The 11,358-nt window shown below is 45.5% G+C and overlaps 1 protein-coding gene across 1 annotated transcript in view; it reads right to left on the reverse strand.

Moving 5' to 3' along the window:
• The window catches only part of SNX4 (sorting nexin 4), a 46,991-nt gene extending 42,045 nt beyond the window's left edge, over window positions 1-4,946 (reverse strand). Inside the window, exon 1 of the mRNA XM_056861137.1 lies at window positions 4,884-4,946. The gene's annotated coding sequence lies outside the window, so the exon portion shown is untranslated. The remainder of the gene's footprint in view (window positions 1-4,883) is intronic.
• Between the last annotated feature and the right edge of the window lie 6,412 nt (window positions 4,947-11,358).

Here is an 11,358-nt window from a genome sequence, read left to right on the forward strand (position 1 = left end):
TTTTCTTTCCTGACGTTTCGCCAGCAACTGTGGCAGGCATCTTCAGAGTAGTAACACTGAAGGACAGTGAGTGTTACTACTCTGAAGATGCCTGCCACAGTTGCTGGCGAAACGTCAGGAAAGAAAATTCCAAGACCACGGTTACACAGCCCGGATAACCTACAAGAACCAATGAACTCTGACCGTGAAAGCCTTCGACAATATGTTATGAACATGTTTCACCAGTCTGCAAAGACCTACACTGACTTCCAGCTTGTTTTATTCACAATCCCCCAATTGTCTTTTAAAGCCCTAATCAGTTTGGGATCAGGGTATCTAAAAGGTTGCCTTCTCCCATAGGACCCAGCAGAGTGGAACCCAGGAATTTCCTGGTCTCTAGCTCAGTCTCTTAGCTGTTCAGCACAATAGCTTTTTGAGGGGGTAAGATCTATGTTGGTGACTGGAGAAAGAACTGGACATAGTGAAGCATGCTTGGGAAGACGGGATAATAAAGACAGTGCATACTTCAAACAAGGCAAGCCATTCTTTTCTGCCTCTCTTTTGAGCCCCCCCTCCCATCATAAAAAAAACCCTGCTGGATCGACCATCCTGCTTCACACAGTGCCCAATCAGTTGCCCTGGAGAACAAACAAACAGGGCATAGAAGCCAAGGACTTCCCCTGATGTTGCCTGTTAGCACTGAAATTATAGGTTTGCTGCCTCTAAATCTGAAGGTTCCCTTTGGTCACCACAGCTGATGAGCCTATCCTTCATGGATCTGTCTAAACCAGGGGTGGGGAACCTTTTTTCCGCCAAGGGCCATTTGGATATTTATAACATAATTCACGGGCCATACAAAATGATCAACTTAAAAATTAGCCGACCAAGCCCCAAGCAGGCAGCTGCCCCAGATGACCCCCCCTCACGCGGGCAAGCAGGCAGGCATCCAACCAGTGGTGCACTCGCCCATCTGGTGGCACAGGATGGTCTGTTGCCGTCCAGCCACACGCCGGAGTTGCTCTTGCTCCGCATGGACAGGGGCGGATTCTACAGCCAGCTCCTGCTACCTCTGCCTGCAGGGATGAAATGAGGACACACTGGCTAAGAACTCCCCCCCACCCGCACATTCTGGCCCTGCCCCCTTTAACCCCTCCATTGTCACCACTTCCGCCTACAGCCCTCTTGTAGTACAGAGGGAATACGTTTCTCCGTGGCCCGGGTGGGAAAGGGTTAACAGTTTCTTGGGCGGTCCTAGCAGCTCCATAGCTAAGGACTCTTCCGCAATGGGGGGGGGGAGTTCCTTTTCTCAGAAAAACAAACTCACATCCGCCTTGAATAGAGGCTATTCCTGTCTGCGGGAGGGGGCGGATTGCCAGTCTTAGATCCTTCTGAGCTAGAGATCTGCCAGGACCCATGAAGGGCCAGACCAAATGATTTCACGGGCCTTAAACAGCCCTGAGCCTGACGTTCCCCACCCCTGGTCTAAACCCAGTCACGTGTACCTGTTCTACATTCCATGCTCCAACTCTGAATATGGAACTAACACAAACCTACTACACAGGGCTGTTTTAAGAAACACAAACAAAATAATGTATATGAAGTACACCAAAAAAGCTCCTTGATTGCTCCATATCATGATGCACATAAAAAAACACTTTGAATGTACGGCACAAAACCAACGTGGATATATTTGAAATAAAATTATTGTCCCCAGTGGGATTCTAGGGCACCCTGATTCACACCAGAACAGGGCCTCCTACACAGTTCCAACAGCTTCGTAGCAACCACTCCCAGGCCATTTATGCTTGGTAATTAGCAGCACATTCCTGGCTGAATTGCCCAGCATATTTTTTTTGACTTTTTCACGGTGAATTGTTGTTCAGGAATCCGGTGCAATACTGCTTCGCATTACTTTAAAAGGTAAAGGTCCCCTGTGCAAGCACCGGGTCATTCCTGACCCATGGGGTGACATCACATCCTGACGGTTACTAGGCAGACTTTGTTTAGGGGGTGGTTTGCCAGTGCTTTCCCCAGTCATCTTCCCTTTACCCCCAGTCATTTTACCAACCTCGGAAGGATGGAAGGCTGAGTCAACCTTGAGCCGGCTACCTGAAACCACCTTCTGTGGGGATCGAACTAAGGTCGTGAGCAGGGCTTGGACTGCAGTACTGCAGCTGACCACTCTGCGCCACGGGGCTCCTTAGCATTACTTAAGAGCCTCTTTAACGCGACCTTTTGTGTTTGCTCCGCTCCGACACCGAAGAATCTCCTCAAGGAACCATGCCAAAAGACAGCCGCGTGTTAGCTATGCTAATGGCGGTTGGCTAATGGAAGGAACAATGGAGCAGGCAAGTGTGTGTGGGGGTGGAATTTCTCCTTTTTCGGCGGGGCCGTGAATAGTCATTTTAAGGGTCTCATTTTAAAAAAAAAAAGTGCTTTGAGCGAGCTTCAAAACTGACCCTGCATAAATGGCCCCAGAGAAAAAAGGGTTTCAGCAGGTACCAAAATTCCCAGTTGTTTCTCCAGCACTTCCACCTTTCCATTCAGCCAGCCATTCTGCTGTCCCTAGGGCTGCCAGGTCCCTCTTCGCCACTGGCGGGAGGTTTTTGGGGCGGAGCCTGAGGAGGGCGGGATTAGGGGAGGGGAGGGACCTTGATGTCCCAGAGTCCAATGGCCAAAGCGGCCATTTCCCCCAAGTGAGCTGTTCTCTATTGGCTGGAGATCAGCTGTAACAGCAGGAGATTTCCAGCTAGTACCTGGAGGTTTGGAAATCAGTACAGGAGCGAAGACAATTTTAAACAAAGTGCCAAAATATTTATAAGCTACTACATGAATATAAAGACAACACCAGACAAAGTGTATACAAAAGACCTACAAAAGCCATCTATAAATATTCATGTGTACAACGGGAGTACTTTTTCAAAGTTGTCTCAGGTATGAGTACAAATTCTTCTTTTGAAGGCAAATATCGCGTCGTGAGATAGAAGCCACCAGTTTATGGAGGATACGGCCGTTTCAAATTCTTAGCTTATTTAGTAATTCTTCTTCAGCCCTTCCTATATTATAAATAATGTAAAATATACAATCACAATTACAATATACAGGTCATAAATTGTACAATATAAATCTACAAGCACCGTGGGGTATACAACGTTACCTACAATTTGAAGATGAAATATGTAGAAATATATGAAGGATGCTCATTGTAAGTATTTTTAAGATATTGCTTGTAGATTTATATTGTACAATTCACGGCCTGTATACTGTAATTGTGATGGTATATTTTACATTATTTATAATGTAAAATGGCCACCAAGACTATATTAATTCATGCCATCGTATTCCCTATTACTATGTATGGGTGTGAAAGCTGGACAATGAAGAAAGCTGATAGGAAGAAAATAGATTCCTTTGAAATGTGGTGTTGGAGGAGAGGGTTACGGATACCCTGGACCGCCAAAAAAACAAATCAGTGGGTTATAGATCAAGCCTGAACTGACCCTAGAAGCTAAAATGACTAAACCGAGGCTGTCGTATTTTGGTCACGTCATGAGACGACAAGAGTCCCTGGAAAAGACCGTCATGATAGGAAAAGTTGAGGGCAGCAGGAAAAGAGGAAGACCCAACAAGAGATGGATGGACTCAATAAAGGAAGCCACAGCCTTCAATTTGCAAGATCTGAGCAAGGCTGTCAAAGACAGGAAATTTTGGAGGACTTTCATTCATAGTCAAAAAGGGCAAGAGTCCAGTAGCACCTTAAAGACTAACAAAAATATTTTCTGGTAGGGTATGAGCTTTCTGAAGAAGTATCTGAAGAAGTGAGCTGTGGCTCACAAAAGCTCACACCCTACCAGAAAATATTTTTGTTAGTCTTTAAGGCGCTCCTGGACTCTGGCCCTTTTTGACTACTGCAAACAGACTAACACGGCGACCCACTGTGATTTATTTTCATTCATAGGGTCGCCATGAGTCGGAAGCGACTTGACGGCACTGAACACACACATAATATAGGAAGGGCTGAAGAAGAATTACTAAATAAGCTAAGAATTTGAAACGGCCGTATCCTCCATGAACTGGCGGCTTCCCTCTCACGACGCGACGTTTGCCTTCAAAAGAAGAATTTGTACTCGTACCTGAGACAACTTTGCAAAAGCACTCCCGTTGTAGACACGAATATTGACAGACGGCTTCCGTAGGTCTTTTGTATACACTTTGTCTGGCGTTGTCTTTATATTCATGTAGTAGCTTATAAACCAGTGGTTCCCAACCTTTTTTTGACCAGGGACCACTAGGACTTTTTTGTTCGGTGCAGGGACCCCAAGGTGCAAAATAAAAATTCAGAGAATTCGAAAATAAACTTTAATCATAACTGTTAGTTAAACATTAAACTTAGAATAATATTTGAATATATATTTTTATAATAGAGAACTTTTAATTGAAAATATTAATTTATTATGGGTTTATAACTTTGTTTCGCGGACCTTAATTTAGTTCTCGCGGACCCCTGGGGGTCCATGGACCCCCGGTTGGGAACCAGTGTTATAAACATTTTTGGCGCTTTTGTTTTTAAATTGGTCTTCGCTCCTGGACTGATTTCCAAACCTCCCGGTCCTGGGCCAGTGGGGTCTATTTTCTCCCCCCCCCCCAGTGCCTGGAGGTTGGCAACCCTTGCCGCGCCGCCCCCGTGAAGCCCGGCCTGCCCCCCACCCCGCCAGGCCCGCCCCCCAGCTCGGCCCCGGCCTCCCCCCGCCCACCGCCGCTCCCTCCCGCCCCTCGGCGTCCCCTCTCCCCCAGCCGGCCTCCGCGTTCCCGGGCCGCCGGCACCACGCAAGCCCGGCGCTGGGCCTGCCGCCGGGCCGCGGCCTAGTCGCGGCCCGATTGTGAGGGGATTTTCTCTCTCTCACCGCGAAGACTGGCGCGCCGGCCTCCGCCGTCGCCTCCTCGCCGCCTCCCTCCTCCTCCTCCTCCTCCTCCTCCTCAGGCGCAGGCCCGCGGGGCGACTCGGGCTCGTCGCCTTCCTGGCTGCTGCTACTACTGCCGCCGCCGGGACTCGCGGCCCCGGGATGCTCCATGGAGGCAGGAGAAGAGGAGCGCCGCGGCTCCCCTCCGCGCAGGCGCACAGCCGTCCCGGGAGAGGCCTGGAAGCCGAGCTCTCCCTCTGCTTGTGGGTGTGGAGGGAGGGAGAGGCCTGGAAGCCGAGGTGTGTGTGTGGGGTGTGTGTGTGTGTGTAGGGAGGGGGGCCCCTTCCTGCTCTCTCGGGCCATTAACGCGCGGGACTTCTTTGCCTTGGGGTTTGTGCCCCTGTTTAGATGCACATTCCCGCCCCGCCCCAACCGCCATCCAAATTTTCAAAACCCAACCGTAAGCGCCCCTGTGCAGAGTTTTGAGAATTCGGTTGGGGGGGGGGTGGGGGATGTGCATCTCTGTGTGTGTGTTCAGTGCCGTCAAGTCGCTTCCGACTCATGGCGACCCTATGAATGAAAGTCCTCCAAAATGTCCTCTCTTTGACAGCCTTGTTCAGATCTTGCAAATTGAAGGCCGTGGCTTCCTTTATTGAGTCAGTCCATCTCTTGTTGGGTCTTCCTCTTTTCCTGCTGCCCTCGACTTTTCCTAGCATCACTTTTCCTATCATCCTAGCATTCCTCTTTTCCTGCTGCCCTCAACTTTTCCTAGCATTACTGTCTTTTCCAGTGACTCTTGTCTCAAAATGTGACCAAAATAGGACAGCCTCAGTTTAGTCATTTTAGCTTCTAGGGTCAGTTCAGGCTTGATTTGATCTAGAACCCACCGATTTGTCTTTTTTGGCAGTCCACGTGCATCTAGAGAGCGGCAAACCCAAGGCAAAAACCTCCCGTGCATAAATGGCCTCTCGGGGGTTACCGCATTATGTATTCCCACTGATGTATGAAGAGTTTGAAAATGTTATAAAAAAATACTGTTCGCCCTTTCTATGTATTCCCAGCAATGTATTAAGAATTCAAAACTGTTGTAAAAAATACTGTTCGCACTTTGGGGGTTACCGCATTATGTATTCCCAGCGATGTATTAAGAGTTTGAAACTGTTATAAGAAAATACTGTTCGCGCTTTCTATGTATTCCCAGCGATGTATTAAGAGTTTGAAACTGTTGTAAAAAATACTTTTCGCACTTTGGGGGTTACCGCATTATGTATTCCCAGCAATGTATGAAGAGTCTGAAAATGTCATAAAAAAATACTGTTCACACTTTGGGGGTTACCGCATTATGTATTCCCAGCAATGTATTAAGAGTTTGAAAATGTCATAAAAAATACTGTTCGCGATTTCTATGTATTCCCAGCAATGAATTAAGAATTTGAAACTGTTGTAAAAAATACTGTTCGCACTTTGGGGGTTACCGCATTATGTATTCCCAGCGATGTATGAAGAGTCTGAAAATGTTATAAAAACCATCACTTTAAAAGGGTTTTTGGATGCCACGTCTAAAAAATGGTTGGAAGACGTCTTCACAGCGAAGGGCCAAACGAAGTGCGAACAGTATTTTTTATAACAGTTTCAAACTCTTAATACATCACTGGGAATACAAGTGTGGTAACCCCCACTGTTAATAGCTTGACTGGACGAAGTTTTAAACTACAAGTTATACTGTAAATGAAGTAATTCTGAATTGTCAGTTCAAGTCTTAAGGCTAAGACAACAAGAATCTTACTGTCTGCTCCCTAATTAGCAATATAATTGTAATCCATTTGCTAGCATGGGGCCCAGTTACTTCTCTGTATGTCTAATGATGCATGTTGATTTGCTGTTTCTCATATATTCTTTTGCCCAGGTCTACCCCCTTTAAAACAAATCTCTGGGAGAATAACAGTGCCCACAAACCATGTTCTTCTCTCAATCATTCCAACTTAATCCTGACATGACAGAGGTTCTCTGGGTTAGTAGAAAGGCAGGCTGGGTCTTGAGACCTCTCCTGTGTTGGATGGGGTTGTGTGTGTGTGTGTGTGTGTTAAGTGCTGTCAAGTCATTTCCAAGAATAGGGTTATACTTCCTTTGAAAAGGCAGACTCACAGTTTGGGAGTGCTGCTCAACACACCAGTCACCTTAGAAAATCAGGTGGCTGTGGTGGCTTGGAGGGCCTTTTTCCTAGTTGTGTCTGGTGTGTCAGCTGCATCTGTTCCTAGTTGAATCCATGCCTTAGTTACATCTAGACTGGACTGCTGCAATGTGCGCTACCTGGGAAGTGTTCAGAAGCTGCAGCTAGTACAGAATGCTCTGGCTAGACTGCTGGTCAAGGCCAGCTACTGGGAGCACGTGACCCTGATAGTACAGCAATTGTTCTGGCCACCGATCCACTCCCAAGCCCAATTCAAGGTGTTGGTTTTGCCCTTTAAAACCTTACATGGCTTGGGACCAGGATATCTGAAGGACCATCTTCTCCTAGATGTTCCTGCCTGGGAATTAAGATCGTGGAGAGAGGCCCTCATGACTGTCCCCCCCCAATCAAAGATACCTGTCTGGTGGGCACACGAGAGGGCCTTTTTGGTGGCACCTGGTCCCCTCACTTTCGATCTTCAGGAAGCAGTCGGAAACAGTTTTATGTATTTATTTTAGCATTTAGCATTTGGGTTTTATTGTTCTTTGTTGCTAACCAGCTTCTACTTTAATACTGCATTTGCTTTACACTCTCATGGAGATGTACTAAATGTGCAGGATGAATGGAAAGGGAAAACTGTGTGACAGGCAAGTGAGTTTTACTGGCATTTGCATATTCCACATCACTGACACATTTGTAAAACAAGAGACATAACTCATTCCCCTTTCCCTCACTGCAATGAATGTATTGTACTTCTTCAGAATGCAGAATATGAGTTTTCTTTTAGCTTCCCCTTTTCTCTTTCTTTCCCTTCCGGTGCTTTCTCTGTTTCTTGCTCAGATTCTCCAATCATTTCCCTATGATTGCTCTCGTCTCCCCCTAGTGGCATATACTTTCAATTTTCTGTGCCCTCCTTGCAAAACAGGCAGGACCAGAGTATTCAGTGGTGAACCAGCTGTTCACCAGTGCTATCACCAGTTCTATCACCAGCTGTTCACCAGTGCTATCCTACTTCAAACAATCTGTACAATCTCTTTCCCAAAGTAGTTTTTAAGTCTTTAAACTCTTGATTCTGCATTTTTTTAAAGCATGGGGGAGGACAAATGTTCATTTCATTGAATTACCCATTGACTCCTTAGGATGCCACTGTAAATGTATTTATTTTTTAAAAAAGGTTAACTCTCCTGAAGCACTGGGGGAGGCAAGATGGGCTACTGAATCGTCCCTTTATCTCTTGGCCAATACATCCATCAGGTTGACTATTTACTTACTTCATTTATAGTCTGCCTTTCTCACTAAGCTCAGGTCATATTATACAGTAAAAAACCAATGCAATAAAAGTAGTATAATACAAACAACAAAGCAATAAACTACAAAATAGAGAGCAATCCTCCAAAACTGTATAAAACACAAAATGAAACTGTATTACAAAATTAGAGAAACAGTACAACAGTATAAAATCAACAATGAACAAAGCAATAAAAACCGCCTACAATTTCAGACCTTGTTCCCTTTATTTAAAAAAAAGTCTGCCCTGAACAATTCTGTCCTATGCATTCTGCAGAATGAGTGTGGGAGCCTTCCTGACCTGGATACTCCACAAAGTAGAAGCCACACCACAAAATGTTTGGATACAGGCAGCTGTTGATCTTACCTACTTACAAAGGGCACCTTTAGGAGGTGGTCTTAGCCAATGGGCAACAGCGGCAGCTGCCCTGGGCCACATACTGGAGAGGCCAACTGCGAATAGCCTTGTTCTCCTGAAGGAAGGGGGGAAAGCCCTAAACGGTCTGGCACCATCATACCAGCGGGACCACCTCTCCCAATATACCCTCACAAAGAGTGTTACGCTCAACTGGTAACAACCTACTGGTGGTCCCCGTCCCAAGAAGTATCCGGCTGTCCTCAACCAGAGCTAGAAGCCTTCTCAGCTCTGGCCCTGGGCTGGCGGAACTCTCTTATCAAGTGAAACCCAGGCCTTGCGAGACTTGGCTCAATTCTGCAGGACCTGTAAGACAGATGTTCCGCCAGGCCTATGGCTGAAGACAGCAATGATGGTTTTCATCTTAGCTGGCCTCCCTAGAGATCCCTACGCATTTCACCCAAGAGGCTTCTTCACGGGGATCTGTTAGTCTTTCACTGCTATTAAAAAGAAGAGTATAATACTGAACTTGCAGTGGTTTTTTTAAAAGAAGAGTATAAGTTCAGTATTATACTCTTCTTTCTAAAAAAACAAAAGACTTTCAGATTCCCCTGAAGAAGTCTCTTGGGTGAAACACGTAGGGAATTTTTATCTGAGTAATATAAATGTTTTTACCTATTCTGCACTATCTGCCTTGGTCTTATTTTTATCTCCTGCCCAATGAAGAGCCAACCCTATACATGTAACCACACCAGCATCTCCTGTTTAGTGTAGCAGCTTATTTTTTATTTTTTTTTATTTACAAAGTTTATATCCTGCCTTTCTGCCCAATTGGGGCCACCAAGGACTAACAGTTAAAAGTAGAACATTATCAATCTTATAAAACCAACTAAAACCAAAAGTAAAATGCATCTATAAAACAGAGAACCGGCAGTTAAAACATAGGGAAGGAAAGATGTACTATTGAGGGAATACCAGACAAAACAAAACAAAAGTCTTCTTCTGGTTAAAGACAGTGATGGAAGGGAACAGGAAAATATCCCTGGGAATGGAGTTCCATAATTTGGCATGATGATAGAAAAGGCTCCCACTCAAGTTGCCACCCTCCCTATCCTTAGAAGGTGGGGGGGCAGCCAAAGAAGGGCCCCAGAAGATTGGTTGGCCACTGTGTTATCTGATCCAGCAGGAGTCTTCTTATGTTCCTAAGACAAATGTAGTGGTCAGGTAGTTTTCCATGGGAGTAAGCAGTTCTTAGGGTGTGATGATCCCAGTAAAAAGTCAGCACCTTGAACGGGGCCCAGAAACAAATTGGGAGCCAATATAAATGGACCAAACCTGGATTGACATGGCCCCTATGACCCACTTAGTTGGCCTGTACCTCAGAACTGTTAAAATACACTGTTGTGTGTGTTAAGTGCTGTCAAGTTGCTTCTGACTCATGGCGACCCTATGAATCAAAGTCCTCCAAAATGTCCTATCTTTGATAGCCTTGCTCAAATTTTGCAAATTGAGGGCTGTGGCTTCCATTATTGAGGCTCTTGTTGGGTCTTCCTCTTTTCCTGCTGCCCTCAACTTTTCCTAGCATGACTGTCTTTTCCAGTGACTCTTGTCTTCTCATAATGTGACCAAAATTCGATAGCCTCAGTTTAGTCATTTTAGCTTCTAGGGTTAGTTCAGGCTTGATTTGATCTATAACCCACTGATTTGCTTTTTTGGCCGTCCACGGTATCCATAACACTCTCCTCCAACACCACATTTCAAAGGAATCTACTTTCTTCCCATCAGCTTTCTTCAAAGTCCAGCTTTCACACCCATACATAGTAATAGGGAATACGATGGCATGAATTAACGTAACCTTGGTGGCCAGTGACACATCCTTACACTTAAGAATACACTGTTAGCACATTAAAAAAAACTTCAAAAACATAGTGTCCCAGTATGAAATTTAAAATGGTCTTTCAAGAGGCCCTTGTCAGTGCTGAACCAAACAAATCAACATAATACAATTTGTCTCTTCTGCCTCTCAGTTGTTGTGCTACTGGATTTATTGTGATTTCTCGCTGAAACAGTGATATAAACTCTCCAATATAAACTAGGCCCTGACCTGGATAGCCCAGGCTAGCCTGATCTCGTCAGATCTCAGAAGCTAAACAGGGTCAGCCCTGGTTAGTATTTGGATGGGAGACCACCAAGGAATACCAGGGTTGCTGTGCAGAGGAAGGCACTGGCAAACCACCTCTGTTCGTCTCTTGCCATGAAAACCCCAAAAGGGGTCGCCATAAGTTGGTTGCGACTTGATGGCACTTTACACACACACATAAACCAGAGCTGAAACCTTCAAGACTGTTTTCTGTTTGTAACTTTCCTTGCTTCTTTGGCCTCTTCCTACTAGAAATTCCAACTAGAATTCACTGAGGTCAGGTCAGTTACACGCCAACAGTTCCTCTGAATCACTGCCGGTTTACAGCCAGCCAGTACTGACCTCAGACTTTGTCCTTTTTAAAATTATTTTGAAATTAAGATTGCCCAAAATAGAAGTTTTGCCAGTAAATTTTTTGTGTTTTAACGTTTCATTAATAGCTGTACTATGGCGAGTCCCCCAAAATGGTTTCTGCCTGTTGGATATATCTCTGTGGCAATTTTAAGTGCTTTGGCAGTGCAGTTTT

Source organism: Euleptes europaea, chromosome 15 (assembly GCF_029931775.1).
Source record: "Euleptes europaea isolate rEulEur1 chromosome 15, rEulEur1.hap1, whole genome shotgun sequence".
Lineage (NCBI taxonomy): Eukaryota > Metazoa > Chordata > Lepidosauria > Squamata > Sphaerodactylidae > Euleptes > Euleptes europaea.